This window comes from Meriones unguiculatus, chromosome 19, assembly GCF_030254825.1.
Source record: "Meriones unguiculatus strain TT.TT164.6M chromosome 19, Bangor_MerUng_6.1, whole genome shotgun sequence".
Lineage (NCBI taxonomy): Eukaryota > Metazoa > Chordata > Mammalia > Rodentia > Muridae > Meriones > Meriones unguiculatus.
Window position 1 is genome coordinate 27,290,665 of NC_083366.1, and position 18,414 is coordinate 27,309,078.

The following is an 18,414-nucleotide window of genomic DNA, read 5'->3' on the forward strand; positions in this document are numbered from 1 at the left end:
AAATCGGTTCTGAGGGAAAAGGCTCTGCGTCCTGTGTATTGCTGAATAAAGGTTTTTCCAGGGACCTGGTGACTTGAAAAAGAAAGCCAACCCACCCAGGCTTGCCACTCTGAGCCTTCATCTACAGACCAGTTCATCCTCAACACGATTCCTGTGTGTTCCCAGCCTCCCTGGTAGAAGCAGATCACTCATATTCTTTCTGCTGTCCAGTTACCCGCTCTGCCATCTGTTTTCCACAAGAGGTTCCAAAAGTTTTGAGCTTCCATAGTTTCTGGAATTCACCTATTTGGTACTTTGTTTCTCAAGCAACTTACCTGTTTCCAGTCCTCCAAATTCTTTTCTTAGATTCAACCCACTGAAGCATGGGGTTCCTTCCAGTCCTGGGACTCCATTTCCTGATAGAGGGATATTTGGAGGAAGATATTCTCATATCCAAAGCCTGCATGTCCTCATGGATGCTTTCCAGAGGATCACTCCCTTTTGTTCTTCCGTGGGCTTTACTTCTGCTACAGAAGGGACCATTGAAAAAAGATCCCCGCCCCTGTTTTAAAATTTTGTAGTGAAACTTTATAATGGAAGTTTGTAAGTTACAAAGTCTGTGTTTGACTTACATATCTGTTGTCGTGACTTCATTTTAAAACGTCAGAGCATCCAGAGGCTTGGTAGAGAATCAGTGGAGAGTGGAGAGGCAGTAGACATATCACAGCTTCTACGATGGGGAGAGAATGTCCGAAGAGGGGACAGATAAAAATAAAATCTACCTACGCCTTCACTTTATTTGCCCAGATTTGACTACTAGAATATTGACAAGTAATGAATAATTGTTTTAGATTTGGTTGTTGCTACTGCTGCTGTTGTTTTCAGTAGGTTGCCTGACTTTCTTTAAGTCTATTATTACCAAAGAGAAAATGTATTTACCCACCCTATGGCTGTTTTAATTCCACCAAAAGAGCATGGCCAAATAATATTTACACTAACAATACTAAGGGAGGGAAAGGGAAAGGGAGGCAGGCAAGAGGTGAAACTTTTTCTTTTAGAAACACCTGAGAGAAAGATATCCATTTAAGTATTCCTTTTCCTTGTGCAACAGTAGTTTTAGAACTCCAGCAGCTGTGTCCTCTAGCTGCCAGCTTGCTAACACCGAGGCTGCAAGAAGCTGAGAGTCATAGGGAATGCTCAAACTCTTCACTAGGCATACTGAGCATTCTAAGCACCCTTTTACTTGCTGTGTTAAGTAATGGAAGCCCAAAAAAAATCCAGCTTGATCTCCTGTAACCCAGGAGGCTAAGATTTGGGCATCTTTAAGATTTCTTTCAGCCCTAGGCGCTATGATTCTCTTAAGTGTTAAAGAGAGCTCCATTACCTAATTGCAACTTGCCTTAATGTCCTTGGGCAAACAAGACAGCAATCCATGTGACTATCATTAATATGTCCTAGAATGAATGGCTCCTTTTGAAACATGAAAAGCATCCACTTACTAACTCAATCAATAAAGTGAAGATTATACAATCTAAGTCCTTAAATATACCCCATTTTCCTTTTTTAACTACAGCTAGCAAAAGTCAGTTAGTAAAGGACAGAGAAAAGGGCCAGGAAGGAGAAGCTTTTGTGTCTATAAATTTCTGTTCAGGCTTCCTTAGGGCTGAGATTGTTACTCTGCATATTTGTATCATTTAGAAATGGGGTCTCTCTGACTAAGTCTGTATGGACTATTCTATACATTCAAAAAGAAAATGGAGACTATTTTTGTTGGATTTTATGTCAGTGTCCTACAGCTGTGACAAAGTGCCATAAGCTTTGAGGTTTCAAAATCCCACACCAGGCCCAGGTGTTTGCTCTCATTCATTCTCTCTCTCTCTCTCTCTCTCTCTCTCTCTCTCTCTTTCTCTCTCTCTTTCTCTCTCTCGCTCTCACATTTGCACTGTCTCTCTCTACTACTGCTTCAGTAGCAGATGGCTGTTTTGCTCCCACTATGTCACCTCAAGTTCCATGACTGGTTATATAACCATCCTTTCCTCAAATACAGTCTCGTTTTAAGATGCTATAGGTTAGTACTAAAACAAATAAATTTGAGATGGGGCATTGTTTAGCCCATAGTAGTATCTTTTTTGCTCTTGTTCATTTTGTTTGTATTTTTTGTAATGGGTTTATGTGTGTGTTTCTGTATGTATATTCCTATGTGAATGGAGACATATGTGTACCATGGCAGAGGACAGCAGCAGCAGCCAACACCATGCTACAGTGTAAGGCAGGCTTGGAGTCTTAGAAGCTTCATGAGATTTTCTTGTCTCTTATTCCCATCTCACACTGGAATTCCAAATGTGTGTTACTATTTCCCAGCTTTATATGGCTATATGTATCTAATAGCAAGTCTCTACACTTGTATGGTAAGCGCTTTACCCAATGGTCTCTTCCAGTCCTGTTTGCATTTTTACAATACAGCATAATATTATGAGTATGAAATGTCTCCCACAGGCCCATGTGTTTGAAGACTTACCTCTCACTTATGGCTTTTTTGGAAAGTTATGCAACCTTAGGAGGTAGGACTCCACTAAAAGTATGGGAGTTGTAGCTTAGCTTCTATACAGAGCTGTCTACCTCCAGGAGCTCCAGCCCATGGTTCTATAGCCACAGACTTCACCGTGCTTTCCTTTCAGTGATGGACTACATCCTCTCAAACCATGAACCAACATAAACCCTTCCTCCCTTCAGTTCCGTAAAGTACACTATCAATAATGAAAGAACATAACTAATATATACAGTATATTTTAAATATCTGAGTCTTTGTTGTGAATTCTATGCAAAGTCATTCAGATGTGACCCTGACACAACCTTACTTTCTCTCTCACCATTGTAAAAGAATAGAAGCTTTCAATCAAAATCCAGTGGCCTTTATTCTTCCAACAGATTAACCTCACAGGGTCTCCTTCCCCCATAAAATAAATGCATTTCTTGATCATTGTAAAGACTTTTAACAAACTAATACCACCATTTAGTTTGAAAGTCACATGAGTGCCTTGAGTGCATGCAGTTAAAACTGCTCCTGTGCAAACCTATGTGACAATGACCTACTTGAAGGGAGCCAGGAGCCAGGATTCATGCCTTTTATGGTATGAATGAGTTTTTCAGTAGTGTGTTGGTTCATGTGAACCCTGGGAGCTTTAATCAACAAGACAGTGTGTGCATTAAATATGAAAACGCTTGATGCATTTTTCTTGGTTTTCAAAGACCTCTGACACTTTGGAGGTTTTTACAGAAAAAAAAGAAAATCAGTATCATAACATCAAAACTCTCCAAGAATGAGCTTTCTTAGAAGAAAGACGCTATTCACCACTATCAGGCCAAAGGTACAGTAAGGAAAGCATTTTCTAAGGTACTCTGAGGTTAGCACTTCCAGGAAAATCTGTGACAACAAAGCAACAAAAAGGTCCTTGAAATTTTGATCTCAGGTGCAAGGAGGAAAACAAATCTAAAACAGTGGGGTGGGCGTGCGTGTGTTCATGAGTGTGTGTTTGCCGAATACAGAGAGGGCTCTAAGGTCGGCTTCAGAGTGGGAAAGCATCCTGGTTTTTAAGACCCATTTGGAGAGAGAAAAGTACATCTTTAGTCCTTCTAGGCGTGTGGAGTTTTTGTTTGTTGCTGTGTTTATTTATTTTTTTCTCATGTGTGCATCTGTTAACCTTTAAATTCCTTTCTGTCTCTTAAAATGTAATTTCTTTCCTTCCTTCCTTCCTTCCTTCCTTCCTTCCTTCCTTCCTTCCTTCCTTCCTTCTTTCCTTGTTTTTCCTATTGTAGAGGGATTTTCTATATTTCAAGCTCACATTACCAAAGAAAAGCTCAAAGCTCAATGGATAAATACCAAGAGGACAAAAATGAAAGGAACATATGCATGTGACACACACATACACAGCAGAGTGAGCCTGAGCCTAGCAAAGTGCTGCCAGCTCCACTGTCTCCAGCTCAGCGTGTCTGTCGCACAGTGAGCAAGAGGAAGAGATGTCAGGATGCATTCTCCAGCTCTTCCTGTTAAGTGTCCTTTACCCTTTGATTCCCTGTGAACCTACATAATACAAGAATAAACAAAATACTAATTAATGACTTAATTCCGAAGGCATAGTACACTGAATTCTACTGTGTTTGAATTTGAAAAACATTAGATTTTTTTAAAGTAAAATTGATGGAAGAGTAAAGCCTTCTACATTTTTCCATTTGAATCCAAGAAGCAGTGGCAAACATAAACATAAAATTTTATTTTATTATGACTTGTAGGTGGCTTTTCTGTTCTGAATTTAAGCACATAGTATAGACTGAATCTTCAAGAAAAGTGGTAAGACACTGGGTCCCACTATCCATCCAGAATCAAACAATATAATAGAAGTCTGTATTTGTCTGTAATTGAACATGGCTTTTGATGACTTTGCTCCATTTTCCCAGCTCTTCCTGCATCCCCTAGAACTCACTGCTGTATTTCCTTATTACTAAAGAATCAGTTTTCACATGTGGAAAATGGGGACAGCAAGTGTGGCCACATTCATTACAAAAATATTTACAAGAACAAGAAGGTTAACTTTTCTGTTGGCCTTCCTCTTTAAGTTGACAAAAATGAGTCTTAAAGGAGGGATAAAAAGTGTTGTTTTTCCTGGAACACTCAGAATGAATTACTGTACTTCTCTGTAAACACCAGACCAGGTCCATTGGGCCACATTCTTTGTCCTCCTCCCCTTTTTGCTCTCCTCTCTCCTCCATTTCCCATCTCCCTCCTCTCTTACTTCCACATACTGCTTTTTTTTTCAATAATAAAATGTTGTTGTGTACTCTGGATGTGTATAACAGTGGGGTAAACAAGGAAGAGTGATCCTATCTTCAGTCCAGTAGGTTTTTGAAACAGAAATTTATCCTTGCCAGAAAAAGAAAGCACAATTAAAAAAAATAGTCCTCTGTTTGACTCTCACCTCATACCCTTACCTTTCCCCTGTCATTTCTTCAGTAAGAGAGGGGTTCATCTTCCTAGCACAAGTGGTTTCTCTTTTACTGCGTTTTGCTTCATGAAATAGGGCCCTGCCCCTTTCCCACCTGACAGCAAAAACCCTATTGCATTTTCTGAAGGTATTTTCAAAAACAAACTTAATTTAAGAGTAACAACAACTGTACATACACACACAGAAACACCACACACCAGCGAAAGTGCTACTTTTCCCATTCCCTCTATTATTTTATATTCAGATTTCCTTAGCAATTTATTCATATTTATACCATGCATGCTTCAATTCATTGCACCTTGGTGCTTAGCTCCTCTTTTAACAAAACTGTTAGCCCATGTCACAAAATAATTCTGTCACTAACTTGGTGGCAATTTTCCAGGTCCCTAATTTGCTTGACCTTGTTGACATAGTGTGACTGAAGTATCCTATGATTGACAACTGGTCAATCTCCCTTTGAGTACTGTGGTCTCTATGATAAGAATTTCACCTGCCTTTGCTCTTTCTTCTGTCTGCTGTGCAAGCTTATCTTCCTCTACTTAGACTATTTCCCCCACACATTTAAATTGACATCTATGACTTCAATTGTAACCCATATGGTAATGTGTTCTCTGTCTACTCCCTCTGGTAAGCCGTCTTTCTTCATTCCGAGTGCAGCCACGTATGGGCATCTGTTTTTGGCCATTTCCTTGTCCTTGAGGAACACAAAGTCTGCAAAACTGCTTTCAAATCACTGTGTCTGAGGCTATCCAATTGTCATTGCCTCAAGGAAGGTGTCTATGGTTATGGTGAAGTCACTGAGACCACCCTAAGCTCAAGGATACGTGGAAGTACTAACAAATTTCAGTACGGTGACATGTTCACAGATGAAGCTGATTACAGTGAAACTGTAAACACTGTTATTGAGAAAGGGAAAGGAGTTCAGGGTGAACTCCAGCAAACACTGAGCGCACGCTTGCAGGCATCTTGTTCTCGTGGCATTTCAGATATACTTCATTCTCTCGGCAGTGGTGGGTGATAACTTGTGAGTAATGTTCCCCACTAGGGCAGCCTTGTGTCCAGGGGTTTTAGTGAGATCAATGAAAATATTGCTCTTGCAACTGACTACAAGTACCAAAGAAAGATGGGGAATCACGGCAAAGTGTATTCTCAGGATAAACATCAAGACAAACTAGTGCCACAAGCTTCAAAACTTAGGCCTAAACATTCTGATTTGATAGAGCATCTTAAGGCTTGGATCTTCAGAGTTGTCTAATATCCAGTCCTAAAGACTATAGTTGCATGAAAATGTTGTGGGTTTAAGCAATACAGGCTTAGGCTTCCTAAAGTCATATTCTCTGTGTGTGTGTGTGTTTCTGTGTGTCTGTGTATCTGTGTATGTGTGTGTCTCTGTCAGAAGACAGCCTCAGCTGTCATTCCTCATGCAACGTCAATCTTGGTCTTTTGAGACAGGGTCTCTCACTGGCCCGGTCTCTCACTGGTCTCTCACTAGCCTACACAAGCAGGCTAGCCTGGTTGGCCAGAGAGCCCTAAGGATCTCCATGTCCTTATTTCCCAAACATTGCCACCTTTCCAAGTCCACTGATAGGGGAGGACCTCCTCCCCTTTCATTTGACCCTGTCTTATCAGGTATCTTCAAGGCTGGCTGTAAAGTCCTCCTCTGTGGCCTAACAGGACTGTTCCTCCCCTGGGGGGAGGGCATGCCAGGCTTTTAAACGTAAATTCCAAGATTTAAACTTCTGTCCAAGACTCTGCTTCGATCCCCTGTTGGGTGGATTTTTTCAGAGGACAGCTCTGGTAGCCTCCCATCCTGTTACTGTCTTTTGGTATCTATTCTATTTGCCCTTCCAAATGAGAATTAAGCATTCTCCCTAGGGTCCTCCTTGTTATTTAGATTCTTTAGGTCTGTGCATTGTAGTGTGGTTACCCTGTATTATATGTTTAATATCCGCTTATAAGTGAGTATATACCATTGTGTGTCTTTCTGGTTCTGGGTTACCTCACTCTGATGATCTTTTCTAGTTCCAAACTTTGAGCAGAGTGCAGGGAGTCATAGGAAATAGTGGGAGAATAGAAGAACCCAGAGGGGACAGGAGGTCCATAAGAAGACCAACAGAGCCAACAAATCTGGGCCCAAGGCAACCTGCAGAGACTGATACACCCCTATACATAGAGATGAACTAGATCCTCTGCTCAGATGTAGCCCATGGCATTTCAGTCTCCATGTGGGTTCCCTATTAAGAGGAGTAAGGGCTCTCTCTGGACTCTGTTACCTGCTCTTTGATCACTTCTCCCTGGTGTGGAGGGCAGTGGTAGGGGGACTTTCCAGAGGAAGAGGATCCAGGCAGTCCTAATGTGACTGATAGGCTGGGGTCTAATGGTAGGGGGGAGGTCTCCCCCTTTCTGAGGAATAGGGGAGAGAGATGGGGGAAAAGAGTGGGAGGGTAGGACCAGGAAGAGATGAGCGAGGGGGCTACAGGTGGGATATGAAGTGAATAAATTATAAAAAATGAATTTAAATTATTAAATATATTTGCAGAAATAAAAATAAACTTCAGTCCTCCTGTTTGCAAGGGCAAGTAGGTTACCCTACGACTGAGCCATCTTCCCAGCTCTTAAGACTCTATCTCTGGACTGACAAGATTCCTCCTAGCTGGCTGAGGTGATGTAATCTTGTTAGCTTGTGCCTGGCTTACCAGATGTGCCTCACTTCTACCTTGACCCTCTTTGTTCCATCCTGTAAGTTTTAGGCGGCATGCTATATTTCAACAAAAAGCCTGGAACTGTTGGTGCCTCCCCATCGCAGTCACAATCACAGTCATAATCACAATTCTGTTAATCTGGCCGAAAACAGTCCTCATGACCTCAAAACTTTTCATGACAGCACCTACCCCCCTCACTAAGCTCTGCCTTGCTACCTCATATATGCTCGGAGAACCAGTATTTTGGAGCTTTCCTGAGAATTAGTTCAATGCTCTAACCCCACTGCCCCACTCTCTGCGTGTTTCGCTTTGATGGAAGCCCAGGATGTGTATCCAGGTGTTAATTTCCTGCTGTTGGCTTCTGTAAACTCCCACCCTGCTGCCTTCTATCTGCCTTAATTTGCCTGTTTGTTTATTCTTTCCCAAAACACAATGAACTTAGGTTAGCACCTACCCAAAACCTCCTTCTTTGTCACTGCAGCTGCCCTCATAGTTCCTTGCTCAGCATAGGCTGATGAATATCAAGGGCTTATCTGGCTTTGTGGGGAGTAATTTGTCAGGGCCCTTTTAGTTGAAATGGTTATCAGCAGTTCAGTAATAGGTTCTGAACCCTTTTGACCTCTGCAGCATTGTTTTCACCCTTAACCCAGCTGTGGTCTCCTAAAAATCATTACCTTTCGCTGGTTCGAAGGCAGCCTTCCAGCGGAGATTTTTAGCCCCTGCCTTAATGGGCAGATAGATGCCATTTAAGGATTACAGTCTTGTATTAGATGTAAAAAATACATAGGAGACCATAGGAAAATGATTCAGTGTTTTCTACTGAGACTTAAAACAGAGTGGTACCTTGAAAAAGCCTCTGCTTTTGGACATTGGCTCCAACTGCTTACCTTCCCGTTCAAATATTAGGAGATGGTCAGAGAGAATTTTCAATATTTTCCTTTTTTATTTATTTATTTATTTTTTTGGAGAAGAAAGGATTTATTCAGCTTACACTTCCACATCCACAGTTCATCACTGAAAAAGTCAGGGCATGCAACAGGAGGCAGGAGCTGATGCAGAGGCTGCTTACACTCTTGCTCCTTGTGGCATGATCAGACTGTTAATTTTATAAAATACTTGACCATATACCCAGAGAAGCCCACCTACAATGGACTGGGACCTCCAATATCAATCATAAGAAAATGCTTTACAGGTTTGTATGCAGCCAGATCTTCTGGAAGAATTTCATTTTTCTTTTTTTTAATAATTTATTTTTTGGTATTTTTTATAAACAAAAGTTGCAGGTTTGGCAATATGTCTGGGGCTTAAAACTGCCTTTCCAGTTCACACTCCCTGAGCTTTCTGTGCAATCTGGTTAAATGTCTGAGGTCTAGTGAAGTCTCCACTTGAAACAGAGCTGCAGTGGGAAGCTGTCCGCAGGTGGAGTTCCAGGTTACAAATAAACTAACCCGTGTTCTGTATACCATCCATTCCCTTGCTTTGTCTCAAACACACCAGGGTTTCAGATAGTTGACGAGGTATCCACGAGGTCACCGCTCAGGCCTAAAGTTTCCTGTGATTATGCCTCTGGTGACGTCAAAGCTGCTAGTGCTTTTAATGGAACAGTGCAGCCAGCATCAATATCCCCTCCCACTGCTTCATATCCTGTGATATGACACAGTAGTTCCACATCTGGGTGTGCATCCTTTCCTGGCCAGCAGCCTATTTTCTACAAGAGAAGGAGGTGAGAAAAGCGTCAGTGTGAAAGAGATACAATTCATGTCAAATTCAGGCTTATTACCAGTTCTGACTCATTGAAAATGGCTTTGCATACAAGGCAATCTATCTTTCTGGTCAGTTCTACTTGATTTTAATTTTTTTGTGTTTTATTTTTTAATTTTTATTAATTACACTTTATTCACTTTGTATCCCCCCATGAACACCTGCCCCCACCCCTCCTTAATTTGTTTTTAATTTATAGATCATCCCTGTTTATAGTATAGTTGTTGAAAATGACAAGTGAAGTAGATCTCAATATTTTTTTTTTTTGGTTAGGTTTTTGAGACAGCATTTCTTTATATAGTTTCCCATCCTCAGATATTTTACTGGAGTATTAAAAAAATAGAATAATACACATCATATTTTGCTCTCATTTATATTACATAGAATTTATCTATTCCATAAACTTCATATATCATATAAACTTTACTATATATAGTTGAATATATAAGTAAACTAAATGCATATAACCATGCTGAATATACTGCACCTGTTATGCTTAATATATATATATATATATTTATGTGCCATGTGTACTTTAAATGTTGTATATACTTTATGTATCATATACAATTTTATACTATATGGGCTTTATGAATAATTTATTGTATTAATTACATAAATTATATATGTATACACACACTTTGTTTACCACATAAATTCACATGATTCTTCCACATCATAGTAGTAGAATCTATAAACACTCAAATAGCCCTGTTGTGCTGTATGTTGTCACAAGCCTTGGTATTAACCTCCCCAACATGACTTGTCGCATTTCACTCCAGCCCATTCCCCCATCCCCTCCACCCTATTATCAACTACCACCCTTTCTTGTCTTGGAAATTCTAAGATGGGATCTACTGCAAATTCTAAGATGGTATCTACTGCAAATGTGTGCCGTCCAAAGTGGTCTGTGGTTCATGTGCAAGGTCACAGCTCCCAAAGTGATTCTCCTGAGGTATCTGGGTCTACCCTGAGCAAAGGTATAAAATTGCTCTCCAAAGCCCACCTGATATGGTGCACTGTCTAAACGGTCTGCATCATCTATGGAGCGACACTTCTTGCATCTGTCCATGGGGTTATGTCCACTAAGGGAAGGCAGTGGTAGAAACTGGCCTGTAGTCCTAAAACCTGAAACTCTCAGCAAACACTGTCAGCATAGCTCCCCAGGCTAGCTTGGTCTCACCTGGCTTCTCATACTCTTTCTGTCAGTTTTTGATATTTATGCATCAGTGAGGTAGGATTTCCTGATTATACACAGCTGGGATGGTGAGATTCCACCACCTCTTCCTGGTGGATTGAAAAATAAGCATTGAAGCTACAGTGGTAGGCAATACTGTCAATCTGACAGAGTGACCCAGGAGACAAGTCTCTGAAAGCATCTGTAAGGGATTCTCTGTATTTGGTTAACTGAGGTAGGAAGCCTCCCTGTCCCCAATTGTTTTTATAAGTAACATAATAGCATTTAATAAGATTGTATTCCAATACTCAATGAGAAATTTTTTCCATTTTTTTTAATTTATTACAATTTATTCACTTTGTATCCCAGCTGTAGCCTCCTCCTTCATCCCTTCCCATCCTGCCCTCCCTTCCTTTTCTCCTCCCATGCCCCTCCCCAGCCCACTGATAGGGGAGGTCCTCCTCCCTTTCCATCTGACCCTAGCCTATCCGGCTGCATTGTCTTCCTCTGTGGACTGGTAAAGCTGCCCCCTTCCTCAAGGGAAGGTGATCAAAGAGTCAGCCACTGAGTTCATATCAAAGACAGCCCCTGTTCCTCTTACTAGGGAACCCACTTGGAGACTTCATCTGTGCAGGGGTTCTAGGTTATCTCCATGCGTGGTCCTTGGTTAGAAGGGAACTCCGCGGTAAAGGAAACATCAGCTCCGACCTCAAGGCACCCAGCTGGCCCCCCACCCCATCCCCAAGTTTAAATGGTACTATTCATTAGGCTGGTGTCCCAGAGAGCATAACAGGTATAAAGCTAGCTGAGCACCAGCATTCATCTCTTGCTTCCTCCTGACTATGGATGCAATGTGATGCGCTCCTTCATGCACCTGCCGACATAACTCCCTTCCATGATGGACCTCATCCTCAAACCATAAGCCAAAATAAACCCATCACTTCTCAAGTTGCCTTTGTCAGTTAATGCCACATTAATAAGAAAAGTAACTCATTCAACCATCATAGCCATGCATTGAGTTTCTTGAGTCTGCAACTTTGTTTTCATGCCAATCTTACTTTCAGATAAAAAAAAAAAAAAACAAAAAACATGGACCTGTTAAAAAGCCTGCAAGCCACCCCTCCGTTGCCCCTTTAAGAGCTAAGTTCTTGAAATACAGGCAAAAACTGACTTGAATGGGATGAACTTGAGTCTCTGACCGTAGCCACCTTGTGTCAGCACAAGCTATAAATTTAATCCTGCTCTGCTGCTGGCACTAATAAGTTAGCCCTGTGCTGCCCCCTTACAATGGGCAAATAATGAATATGAGTCTCTGGTTATTCAGAAGAACGTAGGTGCAAATATTTCCATTACATCATATTTCAGGTTTGTTTGTTTTTTTTTTTCATTTCAAAAGTTCTTTTTGTCCATTGAAGAATGAACTTGGTGACAATTTATCTTTCTTCTGATGTCAACATTTCTTTTTCTGTGTGAAATCTCTTCATCTGTGCAGGGTTTGTGGGAGACATGAACAGTTCCAATAACACATAAATGCAACAATAGGCAGCAAAATCTGCGTGTTGCTGTGATGTCTAAATTGTCCTTCAATTAAGTTTGAGAGGTTTGTGAGAGCTTTAATTGATCTCTTTTTAGATACAATGAGCGATCAAAAATGGAATACTAAATAACAGGCTCTTTTGTCAGCGTCTGCTATTAAAGGGAATAGGGAGCTATTTTAGAACATATTTCTAGCATATTGATTGCAAAAGGCCCTTGATTTGTTCTGCTGACCCACCTGGAGGACATCTGTCCCAGGAGTTGTTCTGTAGAAGTTTAAAAGTCCTGAGTGTGCAGCCTTCTTCAGTAAGGATCTGAGAAGGCCTAGCAGGATGCTAGGATACAGTGTTTCAGGGTCGCTTTTCTGATTTCACGATTTTTCTGTCTGGGGATGCCATCATCTTACAGCATTACGATAGAGAAAGAGCAGAGAGAGAGAGACCCCAGTATTACATGGATGGAATATTATCTGGCCAATAACTCAAGTAGAAAAGCGACACTGTTGCTCTCAGTGGGGCCTGAAATGGCCCCATCACTAAAGGCCAGGCTGAAAACCATGGTTGCTGACATTGGTAGCTGTAGTTGCTGAATCCACACAGACTCTGAGCGAGGATGTTCCCATAGACTATTTCATAAGGCAGCCAGACCAGGAGGTTGGTGGTGGTGCCCACAGTGCTCTGGGAAGCATAAACTGACTTTATTTATATTAGATTTCTGTCAATCTTGACTACTAAGAAATTCTCTTCATTTCCCAGGCTGTTGAGTAAATGGACCCTCCTCATCTTAGGCATATGAATTTCAGTTTAGAGACCAGAAAACCAACACAAGTCAGGAATGAAGAACTGAAAATAAGTCCCATTTTCTTCTTTCATTGATCTTGAAAATAGAAGCCTGATTTAGTTCCTAGTTGGAAAAAAAAAAAAAGGAGCCAGATCTGCCACTACTCAGATAAAATCCAAACTGTCTGTTATACCTCTAATTATCAGCTTGCCTTCTGGGTAAAATGGTACTATTCAATTATTGTTTTTTGTTCACTTGTCAGCTACCAAAAAAAAATTATCACTGCTTTCAAACCACTGAAAGAACAGAAATTCTGCAAATTGCTTTTTAAATGTAGTTCCTTCAGACCCCATACCTCTCTGTGGAGTGTCAGAAACTGTACAATGCCATGTTGCATGCAAACTGAGTTTAATGTGGCTGTTTCCATGATTTGTTGTACATTATGTAATTTTATTGAAATGATTTCCTTTGTCACCACTTTCTATGGGGCTCATTTTGACACTTCCCACTTATCCAGTAAAATATGTGTTTGATACAGCCCTTGTAAATAAAAGCAAAATTGTCAAACAGTGATCTATTCCGTTAAATCCCCTTCTGTGCTGATGACAATCGATAAACTGGTCTGCCAGGGGAGTTAACCTCAGGACTCTCTAGGAGACCAGTTTTTTCCGGGTCTGGCTCACTCTTCAAGACCTTTCCATCAGTTTTCTCAGTTACAGAATGGTACTGGCATAATCAGTAGAGCCCTAGAGGCATTCAACTTCCATTGTCTTTGTCTGGTTTTTATTTTGTGTCCTTACATAACATTCCTTTTTCTTAACATCTCAATGGGGGATGGGGCATCTCTTTCTTTAATGGTATAGCCACTTAACAGTGGCTCAGAAGAGGTCTTCACATTTAAGTTTTAATTTACAGCAATGTTATATTGAGAATAAAATGTTTCACTTTCTTAGCAAACAAATAATGGCCTTTGCATTATATACATATATCATTGTGCTTGGCTCATATTCTCCTCCTACTAATATCCCTATCTTCCTACCACTCTCATTGGCCTCTGTCACTATATGTGTGTGATGTTTATTATTATATTCTGTACATAAAAGAAAACATGTAGTCATTTTTTCTTTCCCCATTACCCTTCCTCCTCCCTTTAGAGTGTTTCTTCCCTCATAATACCCTTCAGTTTTTGTGTCATATATGTGGGAGCATATATGCCATCAATTAATAGACAGACAGAATGATTTTGCATATGAGAGAACATGTGATTTTTGTTTTTCTGAGTCTGGCTTATTTTGTTTAATGGTTGATTGCCAGATCCATCAATTTTTTTGCCAATAGCTCAATTTCATTCTTCTTTATACCTGAATAAACCTTCATTATGAATAAAGAGCACATTCCTGCTGATGGCCATGTAGATGTAGCCATATAGATGGTCATATAGTTATCCATAGCCTGGATAGCATGAAGAATGTGCTAACAAAATGCAGATGTGCAGTTAACCCTGTAGTTGAGACATTACACTGGCATGTATAGGTCTAATGTCCTCTAACTGAAGTCTCTGAATTAGGGACATCTAATAGTGCCCCACATGTTTATGCTAGGCTATCCCAAAGCACAGGGGAAGTAACAGTAGCTACAAATGATGAGCATGGACAAAATTTCTATGTAGAAGGTTCTCCTTTATTTTAATTAGTAAGTATTTCCTTAAAATGTGGGAAGGGAGTAACATTCCTATAGCAGTCCTGGACAAGGACAAAGTTAACTGCAGGGGTTTTAAACGTTCAGTAACATGCCAAGTCCCATGATGAAGCAAGGCCTGATGACTGCCACTCCATGCTCCAGTCGTTCTAAGACTATACTTTGGCTAGATTTACATCCCGTTGTTGCTGTTAATACTGCAGTGATCCTGCCTTCTCCCCTCCCTGCTCTGAGATTCTTACAGATGATACCTGGTGCCCTACAAGTTCCAAAGATTGTAGATGCACTTAGAGAAAGAAGGTTAGAGGGAAAAGGGAGTGTAGGTCTCTTTAGACTACTTCCTGATAATTTGCGTTGTCAGGTTCCTTGGGGAAAGTCCAATCTTCCTAGTCAGGCTAGCTCCAACTTTTATTCATCAGACCATAATGACAGTAACCACGAGGTGCAGGGGGAAGAAGCAGCTGCCTCCTTCTCTTCCTCCTCCTCCTTCTTCAGAGTGCCCTCTGCCCCTCTTCTTGTTCTGCATTTATACTGTCTCCAGAGTTCCCTAATTAAACTATCTCCAGCTGGCAATGAACACACTCTTGCTAGTGCATAAGACAATAAATGCTAATGGCCATGGACAAACTAAGTGCCCCCATATCTGGGATTAAAACAAAAACATTGTCACAAAACATAACTGTTTTGTTTGTTTGTTTGTTTGTTTGTTTTAAGAAACCAAAATGCTCACTACAGGAGTACTTTGAAGGTGAGAATGCCTTTGCAGTGGAACCCCCTATTCTCTACCTGGAACAACAGATGCTGAGCTGTCTTATGTAGGGAACCAGCAGCCATATTAGAAAAGAATGCAATCAAGCTTGACTTCTAGTGTCCTGTTGAAGCACTCTAGTCACCCTAAACAACCTTGACTTTTGGGTGTCTGATTACACCCTCCTGTGCCTCCACACAGGTTGCATCCACCCTATAGAACCCATCTTCTCTCTACTTGAAGAATTCCCTGCTCCCTGTGTCTGTGATAGCTCGTCTCTGCCACTCTTAGTTCCATGTAGAGGTCAAGCAAACATTTTCAGTGTCCTTACAGTGTTTATTTAGACTTCTAAGAGGATAGTTGTGATTGGAATTATTTCTGCTGTTTGTATATCTCCTCCATCATACACTCATGAACTATATCTTTTATATTCTGGATCTTCGAGCATTTAGGAAAAACTGAAGTGTGATTATATGAAGGACTGGATGCGCTCCCCTATTACATGTGCTGAAATGGGCACACTCCTCTTAAGATGCCTGCTTCACCGTCTGTTGACAACAGCTACAGAAGCTGACCTTTAATATGTTGCTGAGCGTGTTGGAGATATCCAAGGACACAGGTCTGGTCCATAGAGGGAGGAAGTGAAGAGACACAAATACTCATTGCATTATATCAGTTTATACTCCACTTGGCCTTCAGAGAGACTCCATGATTTGCTTCATATGTTCCTGTGAGACTGGTGACTCCTCAACCATTTTATTTTGTTTATAGTTATGAATTTATTCCCAATTTTCGTTTAAAATGGCAACTTCAGTTTTGTCAATTTACTTGTAGTGATTCAAGAAGTAAGGTCTTACTACCTGGTCTTTTAAAGTCAGAATTCTGGTTCATAGTTGTAGCTATTTATGAACTAAGTTCATAAGATAGAGTCCACAGTTGTGACCAATCAAAGGAGGGTGCGGAGTTAGTGGAATCTTGTGGGGATACTCACAGAATATCAGTTAGTTTTTCTATCTGCTGTCTCCTGATCAAGAAGGTAAAGAGGAAGTCACCCCGAAATTTGTAGAATGACAAATTCTACAAAGCAGGACCACAGTCTACTTGGCTGTCAGGCTAAAATACCGTAACTTTGTGGCTAAAACAACAGATATATGTCTCTCTGGAGTCTATAAGAGCAAGATCCAACTGGCTGGTTTCTGAGGAGTTCACTCTCCCTGAGTTGTAGATGACACGTTCTCCCCATGTCTTAACTTGATAAAGACAGGACAGAAGCAGTAGTAGTCTCTCTGATATCAGGAAGGTACAACCATAGTGTCATCTAACGTTAGTCTCTTTGCATGGGACTACCTTCTGAATACCAACACTTGGGTTCGAGGACTTCAGCATGTGAACTTGAGATTCAGTTGTTGGAAAGGGGATTGAACCAAGCAAGCCAGTAGCCTACCTGTTCACCCAAACCACTCACCCAAGTCTCCTGAGCCTGGCTAAAGGGCCTGAGCCTTAAGTGTAAAATTGTACTTTTCCTTACTTTGAAATAAAACATGATGAGAAAGAAGAAGTCTGTATTTATCCACATTCTCTGACCCCAGACGTTACTGTACCAAGAGAGTCTGACATTTAAATTCTATTGACTGTTAGGGATCAGGAGGGTTATGGCAAGGAGATTCAGGGCAGGAAGGAGCTCACACAGACAAGCAGAGTCACACCTCATTAGGAAGATGCAGGTAAGCAGAGGAGCAGATACGTCTCAGGACAGCTTGAGTTATGTCTACAGGGTCCCCTCAAAGGAAAGCAAGTGTCATGGCAGCAGATGAAGCATACCTCACTGTCACCTTCCACCCTGAATAAATGGATGACCCAGCATCTTGCTATCAGCAACATTGCTGTCTGGGGAAAAATGGAAGAGTTGAGTTTGATGTTATAAATCACCATAATTTGTTACAATTTCCAAAGACAAATATGACAGGGTGGAATTACTTTGCAGCACCGAGGCAGTCATTTGCAGAAGCCATAAAGTGCCAGTATAAATCTGAGTTCAAGATATATTTAATCTGAGGAAACAGAGCGCAATATCACTTCTGTATGTTGCGTTTACCAAGAACTTAGCTACACTGATGCTGAAGTATCACTGAATGTGCATTTCATCTCTCCCTCTGAATCTAACTGACTTGTGTAAAGACGTGTTAACAGTTGGGAAGGATTCTCTTCAGTGCTTCACATCTATTCAGTTGGAGGAGGGGAAGATCTGGTTTCTCTGTTGTCTGGGGATGATATGAGCAGCAGCATCCTGGAAGAATGCAAAGTCTCCAGATCCATGACAGATCATAACAGACTGGAGGAGGTGGCAGGTGAGCACACTGCTCACTCAGAATCCTGCTAAAGTTGGAGGAGATGTGGTTCTGGTTTTGTTACATGTTGGTTCATTCGTATACCCTTCTGGTTCTTGTCACTTCTCTCTCCAACCAAAGTCCCATTACTCAAAAGCCTGAGTAAAGGTTTTCTAATGCCTAGTAGGAGGACCCACAGTGTGAGCAGTAGTTAAAATAGAGAATGAGCGTGGGCATGGTTCCTTCTGTGAAGGAGCATGGAGTTCACCTGCCCTAAGACATGGCTTCAGAAACAAGAGCAAAATTAAAATTAAAAAAAAAATCACTAGATACTCCTAGAAAGTCCAATAAGCTGAAGATTTGCTCAATCTTGTTGGACAGTTAATCTTTGTTGTCAATGTGACTAGATTTGGAACCATCCAGGAGATACACTTCTGCTTGTGTTTATAGGAGGGTTTTCAGACAGGTTTAACTGAGGAAGCAAAATTCATCTTAAATGCAATGGCATCTTTCCATAAACTTGGGTTCTACACCGCCTATAAAAGTAAAAGGAAGTTAGCTAATTTCCACCATTCCTCTCCTTTCCTCTTCCTCTTCCCTTCCTCACTCCCTCCCTTCCCCCTTTTCTAACTATCTCCCTGTCTCTGTCTTTTTCTGTTTCTCTCTCAGCTGCTCTTTCTGTCTGTCTCTGTCTCTCTCTGTCCCC

The 18,414-nt window shown here is 41.0% G+C and overlaps 1 protein-coding gene across 3 annotated transcripts in view; it reads left to right on the plus strand.

The window, feature by feature from the left end:
* The window catches only part of Adarb2 (adenosine deaminase RNA specific B2 (inactive)), a 554,151-nt gene that overhangs the window by 182,035 nt on the left and 353,702 nt on the right, over positions 1 to 18,414 (plus strand). The window lies entirely within an intron of this gene.